This window comes from Tenrec ecaudatus, chromosome 11 (assembly GCF_050624435.1).
Source record: "Tenrec ecaudatus isolate mTenEca1 chromosome 11, mTenEca1.hap1, whole genome shotgun sequence".
Classification (NCBI taxonomy): Eukaryota; Metazoa; Chordata; class Mammalia; order Afrosoricida; family Tenrecidae; genus Tenrec; species Tenrec ecaudatus.
In genome coordinates, this window is record NC_134540.1 from 138,219,652 (window position 1) to 138,240,251 (window position 20,600).

The 20,600-nt window shown below is 39.9% G+C and overlaps 1 non-coding gene across 1 annotated transcript; it reads left to right on the top strand.

Annotated features, from left to right (window-relative positions):
* Positions 1-861: 861 nt before the first annotated feature.
* LOC142462063 (small nucleolar RNA SNORA48) lies at positions 862-1,005 on the top strand. Its single transcript, XR_012787208.1, has one exon. It is a non-coding gene; the product is annotated as a small nucleolar RNA SNORA48 (small nucleolar RNA).
* Positions 1,006-20,600: the final 19,595 nt, after the last annotated feature.

The following is a 20,600-nucleotide window of genomic DNA, read 5'->3' on the forward strand; positions in this document are numbered from 1 at the left end:
TTTTTTTAAAAAAAAGTCCTCTATACTGCCATCATCATGTTTGAGACAGATAAATCCCAAAATAAATTCATGTACTTCCCCCTTGTTTTCAATGGCTTTGTCTCAAAATCTCCTGTCATGTAATCAGTGCATATGTAAACAATAGTCAAGAAATCAAAATTTAAAATCCCATTGGGCAAATCTGTTGCACAAGACCTCTTTAAAGTGTGAAAGACCAAACATATCATTTTGAGAACTAAAATGTGCCTGACCCAAGTCATGTTATTTTCATTCACTTCATAATCATGTGAAATCTGGAAAATAAATAAGGAAGATCAGAGAACAATTTATTTGGATTATTGTGTTGGTAAGAACATTAAAGTACCATAAACTTCCAGAAAAGCATAAAACTCTAGTGCTGAAAAAGGACATTCAGAATGCTCCAGAGAAGCTAAACTAGCAAGACTTGCCTCACTTACTTTGGCCTCTCACGAGAAACTTGTACTTGAAATGAGTATCATGCTTCATAACTTTCATTCATTGCCATCACTTGCTGAGACTGAAACTATGTACAGGTGTAGAAAGCCCAGTCTTTCTTCCAAGGAACTGCTGGTGGTTTTGAACTGCCGACCATTTGGATTGGAGCTCAATGTGTAAGCATTACACCATCAGGATTTCCTGCTTGGCAAAGTACAGAGAAAAAGACAAAGACTCCAGCAAAATTGACACAGTGGCTGTAAGAATTCAGTCATACATATAAGCAATTGTGAGGATGATTTCAGACTGGGACATGTTTTGTGCTATTGCGCAGCACCTAATAAAAAACTGTCTTTGAGGTCTCTAGCAGAGCAAAGTCAGTGAAAGCTATAAGAATAATGAGAAAACCTCTGGCAATGGGCAAAGAGACACCTGATTGGTGGTGGTGCTCTTATATCAGTCAGGGGCAGAGCAGACTGGCAGCCCTTTGTTCATCCTAGCTTGATGCCTAGATCGAGGCCAGAGCTGTTTCATGCTTAGGACCCATTAAAAAAAAAAGAATAAAGAGAAAAAAATTTCAATGATAGGACTTACTCAATTGTGCGAACAAAGGGGGGGGGCTGGAAGATTTCAAATCTGTGAGCCAGGTAACAGCCTGGAGAGTTATTTTGGTGCATTTGGTTGTGAGTGTAGAGGAATAAAAATTGTTTGGTTAAAGTTGTAAACCAAAGGCTTCTGCAGAATTATATTTCCAGAACTGTATAGGAGGGCACAAGAAGAGTGTAGGAGACATCGACGGAGCTGTTCAAGATCAGTCACTTACAGTTTGGAGTCAGGCCATACCCCTATGGAAAATTCTCTTTCAACTGATAAGCTGTTCATGCCACATCACAAAATGGAAAGTGATTACATACTACCTGTCTAACTACTTAGAATTAGACCCGTGTCTCATTGGCACATGGCATTAATTATCACATGCTGTGAACTCTCAGATGTATTTCACAAACGGTGACAAAAAACATCTATTTTTCAAAAGCTCATCGCTTATCATTGCTCCAGATGTTCTTGCCCTTTCACTTTGTACATTTTATTTCCACCTATATTCATGTAAAATAAAAATTTTACAATGTAAATCTTATTTTTCGTCACAATGTGCCATAAACTTGACCAACCCTGAGCTGTACTCCATTTTCTGCGCACTGCCATTCTTCCACCTTGTGAAACACTCAGTCAATTTCAAATCACAGAGACCCTATTGGAAAGAATAGACCTTCCCTAGTGAGTGTCTGAGACTGTCAGTCTTTATGGGAACATACAGTCTCTATCCTGGGGACTTCTTGGTTGATTCAACTGCTGCCCTTGTGTATAATGTCCTCCAAAATCATCCATGTTTCTGAGTGTTTCAATTTCATCGATATTATTTAATGATGCCTAGTCTTCCACTGGGAGCCCTGGTGGTGTAGCGGGTTCTGTGTTGGGCTGCTAATTGCAAGGTTAGCAGTTCAAAACCACCAGTCAATCACAGAGAGTAAGATGAGGCCCTCTATCCCCCCAAAGATTTACCATCCTAGAAACACACAGGAGCAGTTTGATTCTGTTCTATAAGGTTGCTATAAAAAAGAAAAAAAAAGATTGCTATGAGTTAGAGTCCACTTCATGGCACCTTGATAATTGATTAACCATAGGATTTTGAATTAACATATTATAAAGTGTGCCCACTAACCTTCACGTGGCTTGCATGACCCTCCATGATTCAATCCCATCATTTTGCCAACCTCATTCTCAATAATTTCTCACAATACTTGCAATAGGCTAATGATATTTCTGCTTCCCAAATACACTAGGCATCTTTTTAATTTGCAGATATTTTTCTAACCCATTTCGGAAGTCTGAATGCTTCTAATTTGTTTCCCAAAAGACTTATTGGCATGTAATTCACATATCATACAATTTAGCAGTTAAACCACACCAAGAAGTGTTGTAGATCATCAAATATTTTAGAACATTTTCTCCAATCTTGTACTCAATATTATTACCTCCCACACCCCGCCCAAAGCCTCCTCTGCCATACCCCAAAGGCACCATTAATCTAGTTACTCTCTTTATAGGTCTAGCTAACCTGGATTTCTTTTTTTTTTTTTAACAATTTATTAGGGGCTCATACAACTCTTATCACAGTTCATACATCAATTGTATAAAGCACATCCATACATTCCCGCCCCAATCATTCTCAAAGCATTTGCTCTCCACTTAAGCCCTTTGCATCAGGTCCTCTTCCCCCCCTCCCCCTCCCTCATGTGCCCTTGGTAATTTATACATCGTTATTTTGTATACAGAAGGCATTTAAAAAAACAAAAACAAGAATAGCACAGTAAAACAGAAAAGCTTCCATTGAAAGGAACGGAGAGCATATCCAATACTAAAACAAATTTAAAAGGATCATAAAGGAGATCCAATGATAGGGTGCTAAATTTTACCCAAAATCTATCTGCAAAAATCCATTCTACAATGCATTCTACATGCTAGTAAGACTATTCAAATCCCAGATCCATGATCAGAAATGAATCCCCAGGGGATCAGTCCATGTGAATTTCTCCTCCTCCTCCTCTTCCTCCTCCTCTTCCTCCTCCTTCATTGACAAAGCTTTAAAACGACTTGTGCTCTGCAGGTTGGCAGTTCAAACCATCATCAGTTAAACATAAAGAGTTAATGTTACAGATGTCCACAGGGGTCACGCTGAGTGAGCGCTGAGTGGGCAGTAGTGAGAAAGGAAGTTAGAATTTTAAGATATTACATTTTTACCTATGTCTGCCCTAATCACAGTGACATTCACAACCCTCAACTAGACCCAGAGGGGATCACCCGAAGCTAAATCCATGTGTGGATAATGCAAATGACTTTGAACTTCCACTGTCATCCATCAACTTCTGTAAATTGGATGTTCCTAATTTTAACTCTGGTGCTATTCCATCCCTTGTATTTGGAACGTACTAGTCGCAGTCCTTGGATCACACAGGTTGGTGGGCTGCTTCTGTATGGACTTACTTGATGTCTCACTTAGACGGTTACTTGTTTGAAAACAAGCCTTTAACAGCCCAGACATGATTCTTTCTGATAGGCGCCATCTAGTTTCCTCGCCACACACTGCTTCACCCAGAGATCGCTCCATGAGAGGGGAATGCTTCTCTTTATTAGGCCCTTCATCAAAACTCCAAACTCACTGCTAACAAATAGCGACCCGATAAGTCAAGGTAGAGCTGGCCCTGTGAGATTATGAGAGATAACTCTTAATGGAAGTAGAGAGTTTGTCTTCTCCTGAGGAATGGTGGGTGGTTTCAACTGCGGACCATGTGCTTAGCAGTCCTACTAGGAACCACTACACAAACAAGGCACTTAGATTATTCAATTACCTGTAATGTGTTTTCATGAAAATCTACTGTTCCACTAAATGCATTTTATAAATAATACACATACTATAGAAATGCTTTGAAAATGATGAGGGAAATGAATGTACAGATGTGCTTTACACAATTGATGTATGTATGGATTGGGATAAGAGTTGTATGAACCCCTAATAAAACATTTTTTTAAATGTACTGTCTTCTACATTGTCTTTTGCTTTATAGCATTTTATTTACAATCCATAGGATTTGTTGCTTAGCCATCATTCGAGACATTTTAACATTGAATTTCGTTATTTATTTTCTTTTTTTAAAATTATTTTATTAGGGGCTCATACAACTCTTATCACAATCCATACATACATCAATTGTGTAAAGCACATTTGTACACTCATTGCCTTCATCGTTCTCAAAACATTTGCTCTCCACCTATACCCCTAGCATCAGGTCCTCATCTTCCCTCCTCCCTCCCCGCTCTCCCCTACCTCATGAATCCTTGATAATTTATAAATTATTATTTTGTCATATCTTGTACTGTCTGAAGTCTCCCTTCACCCACTTTTCTGTTGTCTGTCCCCCAGGTAGAAGGTTATATGTAGATCCTTGTAATCAGTTCCCCCTTTCCACCCCACCCTCTCTCAACCCTCCCACTATCACCACCATCACCACTGGTGCTGAAGAGATCATCCTCCCTGGATTCTCTGTGTTTCCAGTTCCTATTGTACCAGTGTACATCTTCTCGTCTACTGGATTTGAAATGTAGAAATAGGATCATGATAGTGGGGGTGGGGGCGAGAGGGAGGAAGTTGGAGGAAACTTTTTTTTTCATCAATAGTATGTGTTGTTTATTCCATTATGCTTCAGGTGATGCTATCTTTTTTTTTTAACAATTTATTAGGAGCTCATACAGCTCTTATCACAGTCCATGCATATACATACATCAATTATATAAAGCACATCTGTACATTTTTCGCCCTAATCATTTTCTTTTTTTTTTCCTCCTCATTTCGTTTTTTTACATTTTATTAGGGACTCATACAACTCTTATCACAATCCATACATATACATACATCAATTTTATAAAGCACATCCATACATTCCCTGTCCCAATCATTCTCAAAGCATTTGCTCTCCACTTAAGCCCTTTGCATCAGGTCCTCTTTTTTTTCCCCCTACCTCCCCTCCCCGCTCCCCCCTCCCTCATGTGCCCTTGGTAATTTATAAATCGTTATTTTGCCATATCTTGCCCTATCCGGAGTCTCCCTTCCCTCCCTTCTCTGCCGTCCCTCTCCCAGGGAGCAGGTCACATGTGGATAATTATAATCAGTTCCCCCTTTCCAACCCACTCACCCTCCACTCTCCCAGCATCGCCCCTCACACCCTTGGTCCTAAAGGTATTCATCCACCCTGGATTCCCTGTGCCTCGAGCCCTCATATGTACCAGTGTACAACCTCTGCCCTATCCAGCCCTGCAAGGTAGAATTCGGATCATGGTAGTTAGGGGGAGGAAGCATCCAGGATCTGGGGGAAAGCTGTGTTCTTCATCGGTACTAGCTCACACCCTCATTGACCCATCTCCTCTCCTGAACCCCTCTGTGAGGGGATCTCCATTGGCCGACACTTGGGCCTTGGGTCTCCACTCTGCACTTCCCCCTTCATTCAATATGGTATATATATATATATATATATATATATATATATATATATATATATACACACACATACATATACATATATATATATACATACACACCCACATATATATACATACATACACACCCACATATATATACATACATACACACCCACATATATATACATATACACACTTATATCTTTTTTTTTTGCAAGATGCCTTTATACCTAGTCCCTTTAGCACCTCGTGATCGCACTGGCCAGTGTGCTTCTTCCATGTGGGCTTTTTTGCTTCTGAGCTAGATGGCCGCTTGTTCACCTTCAAGCCTTTAAGACCCCAGACACTATCTCTTTTGATAGCCGGGCACCATAAGCTTTCTTCACCACATTTGCTTATGCACCCATTTGTCTTCAGCGATCCTATCATGGAGGTGTGCAGTCAATGATATGAATTTTTTGTTCTTTGATGCCTGATAACTGATCCCTTTGGGATCTCTCAATCACACAGGCTGGTGTGTTCTTCCATGTGGACTTTGTTGCTTCTGAGCTAGATGGCCGCTTGTTTATCTTCAAGCCTTTAAGACACCAGTCACTATCTGTTTTGATAGTCGGGCACCATCAGCTTTCTTCACCACACTTACTTGTTTACCCACTTTGGCTCCAGCCGTTGTGTCGGGAGAGTGAGCATCATAGAGTTCCAATTTAATAAAAGAAAGTATTCTTGCATTGAGGGAGTGTTTGAGTAGAGGCCCAACGTCCTTCCGCCACCTTAATACTTAACCTATAAATATAGACACATCGATCTATTTTGCCATCCTCCTATATATATTTGCATGTACATGTCTTTGTCTAGACCTCCATAAATGCCCTTTGACTCCTAGCTCTTTCCTCCATCTCCCTTGACTTTCCTCCTGCCCTATTACCATGCTTCATCGCCACCTGGGCTAGAGTATATCTCTTCTCTACGCAACCTTACCCTTGATTATTCCCCACCAGACCTGCCACTCCCCCCTCTCTACCATTTGGGGTCCCACGTTGTTCCCTTGTCCCTGTGTTTGTTAACACCACTCCCTTACCCCCACTACCCCCCCACCCGATGTCCCCTGTTGTTTTTCCTCCAGATAGTTCATCCAGCCTGTCCTATTCAGACAGACCTAACATGCATGAAAACAAGACAGAGGAAAACAAAGCAACAGTATACAACCAGACAACAAAACAACAACAACAAACCACTGACAAAGAACAAAACAAAACACTTCCCAAGAGAAAAGCTTGTAGTTAGTTCAGGGATCGTTTGCTGGCCCTTAGGAGCGTTTTCCAGTCCAGTCTGTTGGGGCACCACGCCCTAGCCCCAAAGTCCACTTTCAGCCTTCCCTGGGGTCCTTGCCACTCCATTCCCTTGCTGTTCCGCTGCACTCCCCCAGTGATTTGCCTCGGTGTGGTGGGATCAGGTCCGGTGCAATTCCCACACTGTGTCTCCGGTGCAGTCCCCTGTATCGCCCTTAGTCACTGATTGGCATCATTTCTCATAGTAGGGCCAGCCATGTCGTCCTCTCTGTGGACTGCCTGCTCTACTCAGGAACATCATCCTCACGGCCTGGTGGGCCAGGCTGTGTTCCACTCTCTCCTCCTGCCCCTTCATCTGCTGCTGTGTGATCTGATGAGATATGTCCATCTACCGGAGCTGCAGAGTCAATGTCGTCCTTTGGAACAAATTCTTTTCGGGGAAGGGGCAAGAATCCACTTAATTTATCGTGCTGGGGCCAGCCTCCCAGACCTCTCCACTGGTTCCCTACTCCACGCCGGGATATTGCATTCACACCTTGCGGCACTGGGTTGAAGTCTGGTCCTACTTTCCCTGTGGAGATATAAACAATACCCTTCCCTTGGGTGGATTAGTGTCCCTAGCCCCCACTCCCCTTTTCTTCCTTATATTCATCCTTTTGTTTTCCTTTCCCCTCCTCCTCCACCATTGTCTACCATGTGCATCCCTGGTTTTGGTCTGGTCTCTGGCACACTACATAGTCTTCACCCCACAAATGTTTGTATACAGTAACTTTTTCCCCTATGCCACTTTTGTTTTTTTTTAAATTTTTTTAATTCTTACCTCAGCGGGCTCATGTTGTACTTGTCCTTTTATGCCTGACTTCCCTTGCTTAGCATGATTTTGGAGGAAACTTTTATGTTTCATCATTGCTACACTGTACCCTGACTGGCTCATCTGCTCCCCACGATGTACAATTGCCTACAAATGAACTTTGAGTCCCCACTCCACACTTTGCCTCATTCACAATAATATGATTTTTGTTCTTTGATGCCTGATACCTCATCCCTTTGACACCATGTGATCGCACAGGCTGGTGTGCTTCTTCTACGTGGGCTCTGTTGCTTCTGAGCTAGATGGCCGCTTGTTTACCTTCAAGCCTTTGAGACCCAGATGCTATATCTTTTGATAGCCGGGCACCATTCTTTCTTCACTCCATTTACTTAATGCGTCGATTCTCAAGGACCATGTGTCTGCTACTGGTTTTAGTTATCTCTTCCCTAAGCTCTTATATTTCCCTTTGGTGTATGCACTTTATCTCCCCTATCATTTCATCCTGTTTCTGTATTGTTTACCTCATATCCTGTATGACTTCAAGCAGGATTCTGAAAATTTCCTTTTGTGGCAACTCAATGTCTATTTATTTTATGCATGTCATTATGTTTAGGACATCTTCTGCCATTGCCTTTTGTTTCTCCTCTTTCTTCGTTGAGGCCGTTGGGGCTGATGGCTGTTTACATTACATCGTTTTAGAGGAACTAGGTGTCATTTTCCAGGGAGTCAAAGAGCAATGACTCTCAATACTTGTAGGAATGCTTCTTTGAACTGTCTACTGCTAATTTCACTATGGAATTAGCCTACCACTTTATCTTCCAGTGGCTTCCCTCTCAGAGGAATTCCCCAGAAAGCTAGTGAGTTTTCTGCTTTGGTGTAGAACACTGCAAATGGTGGGCAGAATTACCTTGGCTAGGTAGATCACTGTGGAGGTTGGGCAGAGGTTCCTGCAGCAGCTTGGAACATTAGCGTGTGCTGGCTGAGCTGACTTAGGGCTTGCGAGGCACTAAGGTAGGTGGGAGGATATTCCCTCAGTCACGTGGGCTCACAGAGGAAAAAGAGGAGCTCTCCCAGCCACACAGACAAGAATTTCCTGGTAACAAGTTGGGCGGAGTATTACCTGGTGGAGGTTTGCTGCACAGGATGGAGCTCACTTAACTGGGTGGAGAGGGACGTAAATGCCCTAGGCTAAGCGGAGTGGTCTGGATGTCCACAGTGGCATGTGAGAGAACAGGGAGGAGACAGAGGATTTAAAAAAACCCCTAAACCTGCTGAGACTCGGGGGGTGAGGGGCAGGATAAATGAAGAGAGGGAAACAAAAGTAACAATATAGCAGAGACCTGATCCCTGCCCATGAGGCTGCAAAGTCTAATCCCTGCCCTGAGGTGGTGACAAACTATGGTTGTGTTGATTTAAAGTCCCTGCACCGGTTCCAAGTGGTCCTGGCTCTGGCTGAGACAGTGGTAGGGCTAAGGTCAAACCCTAGCCAGCCTCCACTGTGGGAAGCTAAAAGCCCCCAGCCCCTCAAAACCTTGTGGATCTGTGCCTACTTATCTTCACGATGCTCTTCCTGTGATACAGCAGTGCTGAGTTTCTCTGTTAATAACTCTCTTGGGCTGATTTTTGCAGAGTCCCTCTGGTATGTGTTACTCAGTCACCAGCTTCCCTGAAGTCCCATTTACTTACTTTTCAAAGCACCGCCTGACACCATTCTCCATTGAAATTATAGATGAATGCAGTCATGTAAGTATAATCACATGTTTAAAAATAGTCTTTATATATTATCACTTACATGCATGGATTTGCTCAAATTATCCACCAAGAACTTTGTTTCCTCTATTTTCTAAATTCCTGTTGTCTGCTTATTAAATTTTTAAAGCTTATCAAAAATAAAAATTAGATGAGAAAATTTTCCTCTTGTCCTTGACTGAGTGATTTAGCTACATATAAACTACTTCAGTATTTACTGTTAGCGTCCTCTTTGTCTTTGAATAATTAAAATAAATTATGTTTTGCATAATGATGGCATAGTTTACTAAGCAAATTAGAACTTCTTCCTTATCATATAATATGTGTAATTGAGAAAAAGAATTAAAAGTTGCTTCCACCTCATAGTTTCCCTATAGAATAGAAGATAAGTACTTCATAGGATTGGATTTATGTATATGCATGGTTTCTTTTTTTTTTCTATAGTGAAAAGTCACAATTTAGGCTCACGCATTTTAAGAGAAGAATTGCGTTATTTATGTGAAAGACAATAAACTATATCTACAGCTTAATTCATTCAGAAAGAATTACTCTGTTCCATTATTTTTTGTAGTTTTTTAAATTGCCAAGTAATAATACGTAATTTTGATTTCTATGGAATGGAATGAACAAGAAAATCATTTATTCAAATGAATTAGATATAATTAGGTTACTGCTAATTATATTTCATTTTAATGGTTAGCAATCAAGGATCCACTAAAGCTCAGTAAGATCATAAGGAAGGTTAATGGCAAGAGAAATTAATTCGATTTGTTTCTTATTGCAAACAGTGAACCCAAAGAAGTTTTCTTTTCCTCTGTTGACTGAAGCAATAAATGGTCTAGTAACAATCCTTTTAGCATATTAATGTTACAATGAATTTTGAGTGCTCATTTTGCATCTCAAAATTGCATCTGAAAATTTCTAATGTTTAATATTCATATTAATATTTTAAACGGAGGACATTTAAATTCTCATCACATTCATATAAAGCTCTGTATTAGGAAGAAGACTCCAGTTGTCTTAACAGTAAAATCCTATCACCAGAAAATATGCTTTACTCGAGTTGCCCTTCAATTTAAAAATACTCAAACTTCTCACTATCAAATGTAGTATGTAGGAAATTTTATTTTAAACATTATTTTCTATCTCTTATGTTTAGATATTAAGATATTCAAATTCACCGGCACCTTGTTGACTCTGATTCTTACCCCATTATCCTAAAAGAGAGCATAGAATTATCCCTCTGGGTCTTGAGATTAGAAATATTTTTATGAGATAGTTTTTACATAATTTCAATCTATAGAATATGACTGCATTGTTTGGAACCAGAGAACCTACAAATGACAGATACGATAGCAGGCAACCCCATCTTCCTCCTGGAAAGAGGCTGGCGAGGTTCAAATGGCAAACTTTTGCATTGTAGACCAATGCTTAACCTGTAGTGCTCCCAGGGCTCCTGATTAAAATGCCGCACTAAGTATGTGTACCTGAAATAACTTTTTTCTTCCTCAAAAATAGTACTAGGAGTGATATCCTTTCAAAAAGAAGAATATATTTCTTAAACTTGAAGCATCAAACCTGTTATATGAAAGAATATTCATGATAGCATTTAGCACTGTGTAAACATAAAAATGGTAGTCATGGTTACATTTAGCATATGCAATTCACTGCAAATATAAAATACATATATTACCTCGTAGAATTGCCTTCCAGAGGAGGTAAGGATAAGTGAGGTAAATAGCAAGTGAACTGTAAAGTACTGTATTCAGAAGGAAATGTGACATAAAAGAAGATGAGGGAGTAACTCCCCCAAACGGATATTTTTTCAAAGCTATATACTTAATTTTTTTTTACACATCAATCTTATCGTCTTCAAAGTACTCTCAATCACACTTAATACATTTGCAAAATTCTTCCATTCTTGGAAACATTTTTCAAAATCATCGACTTAGATGGCTAGCAGCAGTTTCTTCTTTTTTTCTCTCCACCTTTTCTATATCATCCTGTTGCTGTCCTTTCCTGTCCCTCTTCATGTGTCGAAACAAAGGGAAATGCACAGAAGGAGATCAGGTGAGTCAGGTGCTTGGGACAAGAGAGGCATGTTATTCTATGCCCAAAACTGGAACACTGAGATGACTGCATGAGCATGTGCATTGTCATGGTGGCAAAACCAGTCCCCTTTTTGCCCACAAATCAGGCCTGTTTTTTTTGTCTCACTTTGTTAAACAATCTTTTCAGAACCTCTAAATAGAAAGCTTGATTAACAGTCTGACTTAAAGGAATGAGCTCCTATTACACTATCCTCCTCACATCCACAAAATATTTTCAGTTTTTAGTGGGGTATGATCTCATGTAAAACCAATGCTAATCATTGCAATGTAATCCTGGTTAGTTGCCTATCTAATTGAAAGCATATTGTCTAATACTCAACACACACACTAAATAATTTCTGACTATCCATCTTTAAATCCTTCTTTGTCATACACACAGCATTTGAAACATGTAGGTATCACTCAGAAGCATTTCGGTTTAAGGGGAACAAGTTCAGGAACCGTGTTCACCATCAGTCTTACATGCATTTGCTCCATACTTTCCAACTCTAATGAAATGAAGTTATACTACTCAGCTGGAGGAAACTCTCAACTGAAAGAAAGTCCTCAGACATTAAGGGACCAACAATAAAAAGCCCACTCTGAGTTTTTTGTTTGTTTGTTATAAAATGCAGTTTATACTAAAACATCATGCACTACAGTACCCATATTGGAAGCACATATGATGAAGGAAAAAAAAGTTAAACTCAAAAGACATTATATTTGACTGTGATGATTTTTTCCCTAATCTTAATTTTTTTAACTTACCTCTTAATAGGATAGTAACATTTTACAAAAACAATAGTTCTAAGGAAACCCTGGATGTGCTGCCATATTCTATTGTTTACCCATGATCATTGAGTCATGTGCATGAACCCCCTCTGTCTTCTAACCAGTGGGTGGGAGATTTGAACTGCTGAGCAGGGGATTTCAGCCGTTGCATAACTACTAAGACACTAGGATTTGTATCGTTTTTAAATATAGATGAAGGTATTGCTGTAGGTGATGACATACGTTCAGAAATGAATTCTTTGAAAATGGTGCTTTCTCTCCCATCTCCTGACTAAATTCCTCCTATAAAAACCCAGTGGCATTTGCTCTTTTGATTTAGTTTTTGCGCAGGCTTCACATTTCCAGAGAGGCCTTTCTTGACCTGGGTGATCTACAAATACTAAATAATATTGTGGTCATTAGGCGGCATGTCAACTTGGCTGAACCAGAATCCTGGCACACTATGAACTACCATAGGCTGGTTAGCTCCATAATGGGATTTTTTGTGGAGCAGACAGGCAGTTTGGGGAAATAGAGAGTAGAGTGCCCCCTTTCTAATCTGGTCACAGTCTTGATAAAATTAAGCCAGGTTTCGTTTGGGGGTGTGGGTCCTGCATTTGCTGTGTCCACCCCGATCCCGGAAGTCATCAGTGCACTGCTGTTCTTGGATTCACTCAGCATTGCATCCACCAGTCTGTAGTCTTCCTGCATTCTGCTCATCAGCCCCTGAAGCCAGAGAAGAAGTCTTTATTTTACATCTGACCCACAGGCTTAAATGAGACTGGACTTTCTCACTTCTACAACTGTATAGACCATGGATTGATACAAATCTCTTTGTGTATACATACATACCCATACAAACGTGGCTTGTTTAGATTCTTTTGAGAACTAGCACAAGTACCTTTTTTGAACTTTTACAAAACAATGCTTTGTTTTGATAAAAATTTGCAGAGAAAGGTAAGTTCCTTTTAAATAGTTTCCATACGAGCCATACATTGACATGAATACATTTCCCAAGTGTGTGAATATTCTCTTTACTTGTATCCCAACTTTCCATTCCAGAACTCTAGTTTCCCTGACTCCAATCCAATTATTTCTCACTGACACTCTAATCCTCTCATGTGTATCCATTTAGCCCATCCTCCATCCGCCACTTAGTTTAGCCAAGAGTATTAGCTGGGGAGTTACTACTTCTGACATCGGGATACCTGAGAGAGGGCCTTGTGAATTTATTTCTTGTAAGTAACCTTGCAAATTTATTTCTACACTGTGATTTTAAGTACCTTCTTACTCTTGTGATCCTGCCTAGTACAGATGAATTATTTTGGACAGATCTTCTGCACAGACTTCTTTAAAGTGTTACAGATTAAAGGTATCATTCTGGCTGATTCATGTCATGCTATTTTAAATCATATCACATGTATGTGAAAGACAGACAATGAATAAAAGTCTGTACTGGAGAAGACTGATGCACTTGAACTAGGGTGCTGGTGAAGGATACTGAAGATTCCGTGGACTCCCAGAAGGACAAAGAAATCTGCTTAGGCAGAAGTACAGCCAGAATGATTCTTAGAAGTGGGGATGGCAGCACTTTAACTCGTGCAGTTTGGACTAATTATCAAGAAAGAACAGTCCTTGGAAAAGGATATTGTGTCCATGACAAAGAGTAAGATTACCCTCAAGAGATGGATTGACACAATGGCTGCAATAATAGTCTCAAGGACAACATTTGAGGGGCTGGTATAGGACGAGGCAGTATCTCTTCTATTGCACATAGATTTGCTGTGAATCAGAATCGATTCAACAACACCTGACAACAGCCATCTAAAAGTCTATCTCTCTGTAAGTCTGCCTTATTGTGGTCACTTGGGTGTTTCCGTGATGCTGGCAATTATGTCACCAGTATTTTAGACACTAACGGTGTCAGTCAAGATGGACAGTATCGATGGGGCAGCCAGACTAAGAGGACACTACAAAGAAGGAAGAGCCTGCTCACTTCCGAGGGATTCCGGACCTTCCAGACTCACCGCCATAGAGGGGATTTTGATGGAAAGCCACATGAATAGCAGGGATCAACGTCAGATCTTGTACCTAAACATGAGTACCTCGGGTTTGAAGGCACGCAAAATACCAATGGGAGTGAGCTGACTCCTCAAAGTGGAGCAGAAAATAGTGATGTGGATGGAGCTGCTCTTCTGCCAAAGAAATAAGAATGAGCACCTGTGAATAGCTATTCATAATAGGAACATGGAATAGAGTAAGTCAAATTTAGGAAAATTGAAAGTCATCAAAAAATGAAATAACACATAAACGTGGATGTCCTAGGTAGACAGTGAGCTGAAATGGACTTGTCTCAGTCGTGCTGTGTGACAGAATCATGTGATTTACTATACCATCAGTGATGATCTCAAGATGGGCGCAGTATTCGTTGCCAAATAGGAAAATCCAACGTCATCTTGAAGTGTGATGCTGCCTCTGATAGGAAAATATCTATCATCTAAAAGGATGTCTAATTAATACAACTATTATTAAATTTGCACACTGATCAAAATAGTCATGAATGAATTAATACATTTTTAAATATCTTCCATCTGGAATTGATCAAATATGCACTCAAAGGCATTGATAATGATTAGCAATTGGAATTCAAAAGTTGGAAACAAAGAGGAAGGAACAGCAGGAAAATATAGCCTTGTTGACAGAAACATAGATGGAAATAGAGTATTGGAGTTTAAGAAGGTCAAGGATTTATTTGAAAATATCTTCTCCAATTTTAGTATCTGTACCTCTGAAGCAAGACTCCAAATAACTTTTCAACAATACCAACAGTAGCTTTCAAGTCGTACACACAATGAGCAAACACAGAACTACACATGTATTACTCTATAATGTCCATGAGGAAACAGGTGTTGAGCACCCACGGGCTGCCGAACTACCAAGGAGAGTAGAGCAGCAGACCCATGGGGAGTTTCTCACAGGGGTGCCATGGCACGAGTTCTCGTGCGGTATTGAACTCTAGACAAGGGGTCAGTCATTTCAGTCTGTATTTTTGTCTGAAGAATCTCTCCCACCAAGGTCCCTTTTCTGCTCCTCCCTGTCGCAGGGTGATCTTTCCTAAGTTTCCCGAAGATTCAACAGCACTGCCTATCGAAACCAAGGGCTCCCTTCACCCACTCCCAAGTCTTCGGCTCACAAACTCCTATAGGCAATCTGTGTAGACTTTAAAATCAAACTATAAATTCCATGGTTTTGCGCTTATTCTGTGCTCCTTGGGTGACGGCCTGGCCCAGTCCCACCGTGTCTGTTGTGAGTGCCGGAAGACAGCAGGTAGAATTTTGAGCTTCTGTAGAGTCCCTTGATCTGTTTTGGTTTTTCATGTTGATGGACTCAATTAACTTCTCTAGCACCTCAGTTGCTCTCCAGAGTTCTAAGTGTCCCTTTTTCCCTCTCATTTTTCTATGGCTTTATTGCTTGGGTATAAATGAGCGCAGCTAGACACTTTGCCATATTATTCTGCCTACTTATATTTCTCTTAGATATGCTTAAATCTGTGTTTCTTACATTTATTTCCTTGGAGAGATACATCGTTTTTCTATTCAACCTTAGTAGATGGGTACCTTAGATAAACTGGAGAAACTAATGTAATTGTCTTATGATTTTAAAAGAGGACTTCTGGTTTTATATGGCTCACTGTTAGTGTAGATTGTATGAGGCGGCTTCAAAAAGTTCATTGAACAATGGGATTATAAAGCAATAGTATTTTCATACAATGTTTTTGAAGCTCCTTCATATGTGATTCATCAAAGGCAAGGAGCGCATTCCGTAATCAAATCTAAATAGAAACCCAAACTCTGGAGTACAACTAGCATTAAATGACAGCAAGTTCAATACCATTTGAATATACAGTCTTGGCATAAGAGTATAGGATAAAAAAATGCCAAGAAGAAGCCTAAACAAAAACGAAAAAGAATGAGTCTATCAATTTTATGTTGCTGTGTAACAAATCACACAAACTTCTCAGCTAAGAACAGTCTGGATTTATGAGACTGCAGTTAGGTTTTGACAATCGCAATCAAGATGATGATTGAATTTGGGTTTCTAAAATAGTCCACTTCTAACTTTATTAATATTGGGAGAGGAATTAAGTTACTTACAAACTATAAGCATGGGCCTCTCCACTGGTGGATCCCCACTAGTCATAGGCAAGGATCCCCTACATCTTTATTATCAGAGAGGGACCCATGGTATCTGTGAGTATACCAGATCAAACTGGATTCTTGGTCAGTTGACTTCCCTCTTGACCCAACCTGAAATTCTTCAAGGTACAAATATTTCCTGCTAGTTCCATGACAAAAATTTCTTCCCTGGCCTTTTAAATATACACCGTGGACTTTGCTTTCTTACTCACTATTTGTATTTTCATCTTTGTGTTGTTATTTTATTCTTATCATTTTGTTTTGTTTCTGTTTTTGAATCATTTTATTGGGTCTTCCCCAAAGAGGAAAGTGCCAGAGGGTGACATGCTCTTATTTATTTCAACTTTGTGTTATATCCTCAATTCCTGTGAGATATTATGTGTGAATTATGCAGCCCCTGAAAGTGTTCAAAGATCTAAAATGGTGTGAGAGCAATTGTGACGTTCCACAGAAATGGAAAGGGTTTTTAAAGCGATGAGTATAATGTGCTCAGAGAAGATAAATCACCTGTTTCTAATACATTAATCACAAAGGTCTATAGTCTTTACTGACTACCTCTAAAATAATGGAATCTGACTCCTACAGTGAAGAGGTGTTTACCGATAAATCACACAACCAATGATGCTTGGGCAGAAGTGAAGAATATTACAAGTGAGGACGCCAATCAATAAGCAACATGTAAATATCTTAAATACCAGTTGTATTGTTTTAGCCAAGTATTATTATTTTTTACTTCATATTTTAAAACTCTTTCTTAGAATCTAGTTTAGTGTAACTCTTTGCTTATTCTTTAGGTTTAAGTGTACTTCTCAGTGTAAACAGGTTGTAAAACTATTTGCATCCCACAACTGACACAATACCAAAAATGTACCATTCTTCACCAGGATGGGATTGAATTGCAGTCTTACGCAAGGAAGGAAGTGAGCAGCTGCCAGAAACATTTTCAACTCTGCATCTGCTCTGCCTGCACAATGTGACTCTGGCTCGATCCCACAGGTAAAGAACGGTTCCCAGAGAAGTCTCTTCCCTCCCTGTTGGTCTGGGCCCTATCCCTCTACTGTCTAGAATTGGAAATCTTTCCAGCAGGTCACTGTCAGGACCATTTAGGGTAGAGCTCTTTTGTTGTGTCTGTGAGCTAGGCTTTCTTCAGTGTCTCTCTCTTGACCTTGAAAACTAGGTTATTGTTTCCTGGAGCTTGTTCTGAAGTTTCAAGGTCGTGAAGAATTTGAGTGTCTTCAAATAAATTAAATCTTCTGTAGCCTCCGATATAGGAAAAAGCAGCTGGTGAGTTTGGTGTGTTGAATGCCTGTGAAAACATGGGCTCACTCCTTTACACCAGCTGGTCACCACCTGGACGCCACACGCACTTCCTGCCCTGGATCAGACAGCCGGCATTTTGAAAGTCCCACCTGATGTCAGGAACATTGTCTGTGTTCTTCCATTTTCTGTTACTAAATGGCTTTACCTATTTCTAAAAGGAAAATCCTTCTAAAGAGTGCTCTATTTATTCTACTTTAATATAACAAAGCCTTCTAAGATAAAATGTTGGTAAAAAGATGTTTTACTTCTGAATTATAATTCGATGAAATGTATGGAGATACATTTTCTTCCCTTTAGAGCTCAACTTTGATTTTATGACATGTACATGCATATAAGTCTGTTTTAATATTTAGATGTAAATATATATATAAATATATATATACACATGTGTATACAAATATATATATATATATACATAATTTTATTTTTACATTTTAAAGATCATTTTAATCGGGGCTCTTACAGCTCCTATGACAATCCTTACATCAATTGTATCAAGCATATTTGTATATATGTTGTCATTATTTTCTAAACATTTGCTTTCTATTTGAGACCTCGCTATCAACTCCTCTCTTTTCTATTCCACTTTCCTCCCACGCTCGTGACATTTGATATAGTATAAATTATTATTATTTTCATACCTTCCTTCGACTACTGTCTCCCTTCACCCACATTTTCTATCATTTGACTCCCTGGGTGCAGCGGTGGTGGTTTTGTGTCTATCATTGCAATCAGTTCCCCCTTCAACCCTTCATCCCCCCATCACCTTCCTACTTTCCTGATATTACTCCTCCCGTTTCTGTTCCTGAAGGGTTTATCTGACCTGGGTTCTGTGTGTCCTGAGCTCTTATCTGTACCAGGGTACATGCTCTGGTCGAGCTCACAGTGAAAAATCAGGACTGGGTCATGATAATGGGGGGTGAGGAAGTCTCAAAGAACCAGAAGAATATTGTGTGTTTCTTCGGTGCTATACTGTGCCCTGACTGACTCATCCCTTCCCTCCCTGTGACCCTTCTGTGAGGGGATGTCGCATTATCTACAGATGGGTTTAAGGTCTCTGTTCCAACCCCTCTCTTTTTCAACATTGTGTTTTTGTTTGTTTGTTTTTTGGGGTCTTTGGATGCCTGTTACCCAACCCTGTATCTCACAGGCTGGTGTGCTCCTTCCATGTGGGCTTATTGCTTCTGAGCTAGATGGCTGCTTGTTTAACTTCAAGCCTTTAAAATCCCAGACGCCATATCTTTTGATAGTGGGCAAGGCCTGGAATTATGCATGCCTTTTTGGCTAATTATTATTTTCCCCTTCTTTTATCCCATCTTTAGTTTTGTCTCCATGGTCGTTGGCCTGCCTACCTACATAAGCTAGCCATGGGAAGCAAGCTCAAGGATAAAGTAACAGGACTGAGGTTCCAGGAGGAACTTGTGGGGAGCAGGAGGCAGAGCAAGGGAGCTGTGGGCAAACAACCCCATAGATGGGTACGACTAGGGAATTAAGATCAACAACCAACAATGAGGAGGACGTAGATGTCCTGGAGGTACTGGAGCAACAGCAATCTAGCTGAGAGGAATTACTAAGTGGAAGAAAAAAGGCGAGCATGATGATGGGAAAGGAGGAAGGTAAAAGGGCACAGAGGAAAGCCGTAGGAGGCAAAGCTCTGGATAGCAGTATACACGTGGATGCATGCATGTGCAAATACATTAATTCACAGAACAGAGGTGTTTGTGTATGGATATATATGGCAATATATAGAATCCATAATCCCAATCTCTTAAATTACTGAAATCAAATGAAAAATTATCTGCTGTAGCTGTAAGTTTGCTTATCTTTGATAAAGCTATGCCTATGTTCATCTCAAAAGGCTCACTATGCGAAAGGTTACTTCACATATGAAGACCCAGCTCAATATTGGAACCGGGCTTTCACCAAAGTTGGCAGGCTTATTTATTGAATACTGGAGCTTATGCGTATTACATATTTTTATAAGTAATAGTTGAGGATTTTCAAACTTTCACAATATGTTATATAATGATAATATTTTCTACAAAACAACAATGAGGTTTTCAGCATTTTGTTTTAAAATATTTCCTTCCAACATGTAACTAAACATGTTTGGTTTTGCTTTGGTTTGCGATGTCTCCACTTAAGTCTTTGTTTTTTATAAAAAGGAAAAGATATCTGTGTAACTAAGTGTGTCTGTCTGTGATTTACTGTGATGTAACCATGCCATATTGCGTTTACCACCCACAGATAAGCTTCTGTTTTCTGTACCTGCAAAGATAGTTAACCAACATTTTTCTAGAAACCTGGACTTATAAAAAGAACTGATATGCTAAACTTGAAGTCAATGAGAACACATCAAGATTTTTAAAACTCTAAAAGGTGACAAGGCTTGTGAATTACAGTAGTAGCTACTAAATTGGTGAAATGTTTTTAAACTTTTAAAATCTTGGAATACATGTACATTTTAAGAGTAGCCTCTGTATATAAAAGCTAAGGGGCCACTTAAAAATGTTTGCTGTGATTCGATCCATATTCTTGTCTTGGGAAAAGCCACTATCCCCAGAACACTGCAGAAATCTCTCCTTTGGGTCCCTGTCCCTAAAGCATAGGGGAAACTCTCTAGTGGCTTTGTGTCTTAAGGACTGGGCTGATGATCAGCAGTCCAGTACCATCAAGGACTCCTTAAGAGAAAGATGCAGCTATCTGTCCACACAAGGATTTGCCTGCTCTATGGTGCTGCTTACATTTACAGTTGGCTTGGTGCCAGTAAATAGAAACCATTATGAAAAAGATGTGGAATTATATTTCTAACCACTTTCCCCCGCACCAGTTTTAGGACACAAGGCGCTAAGGTGTGGTTTTACTTTGTGGGTTTGTGAGAATT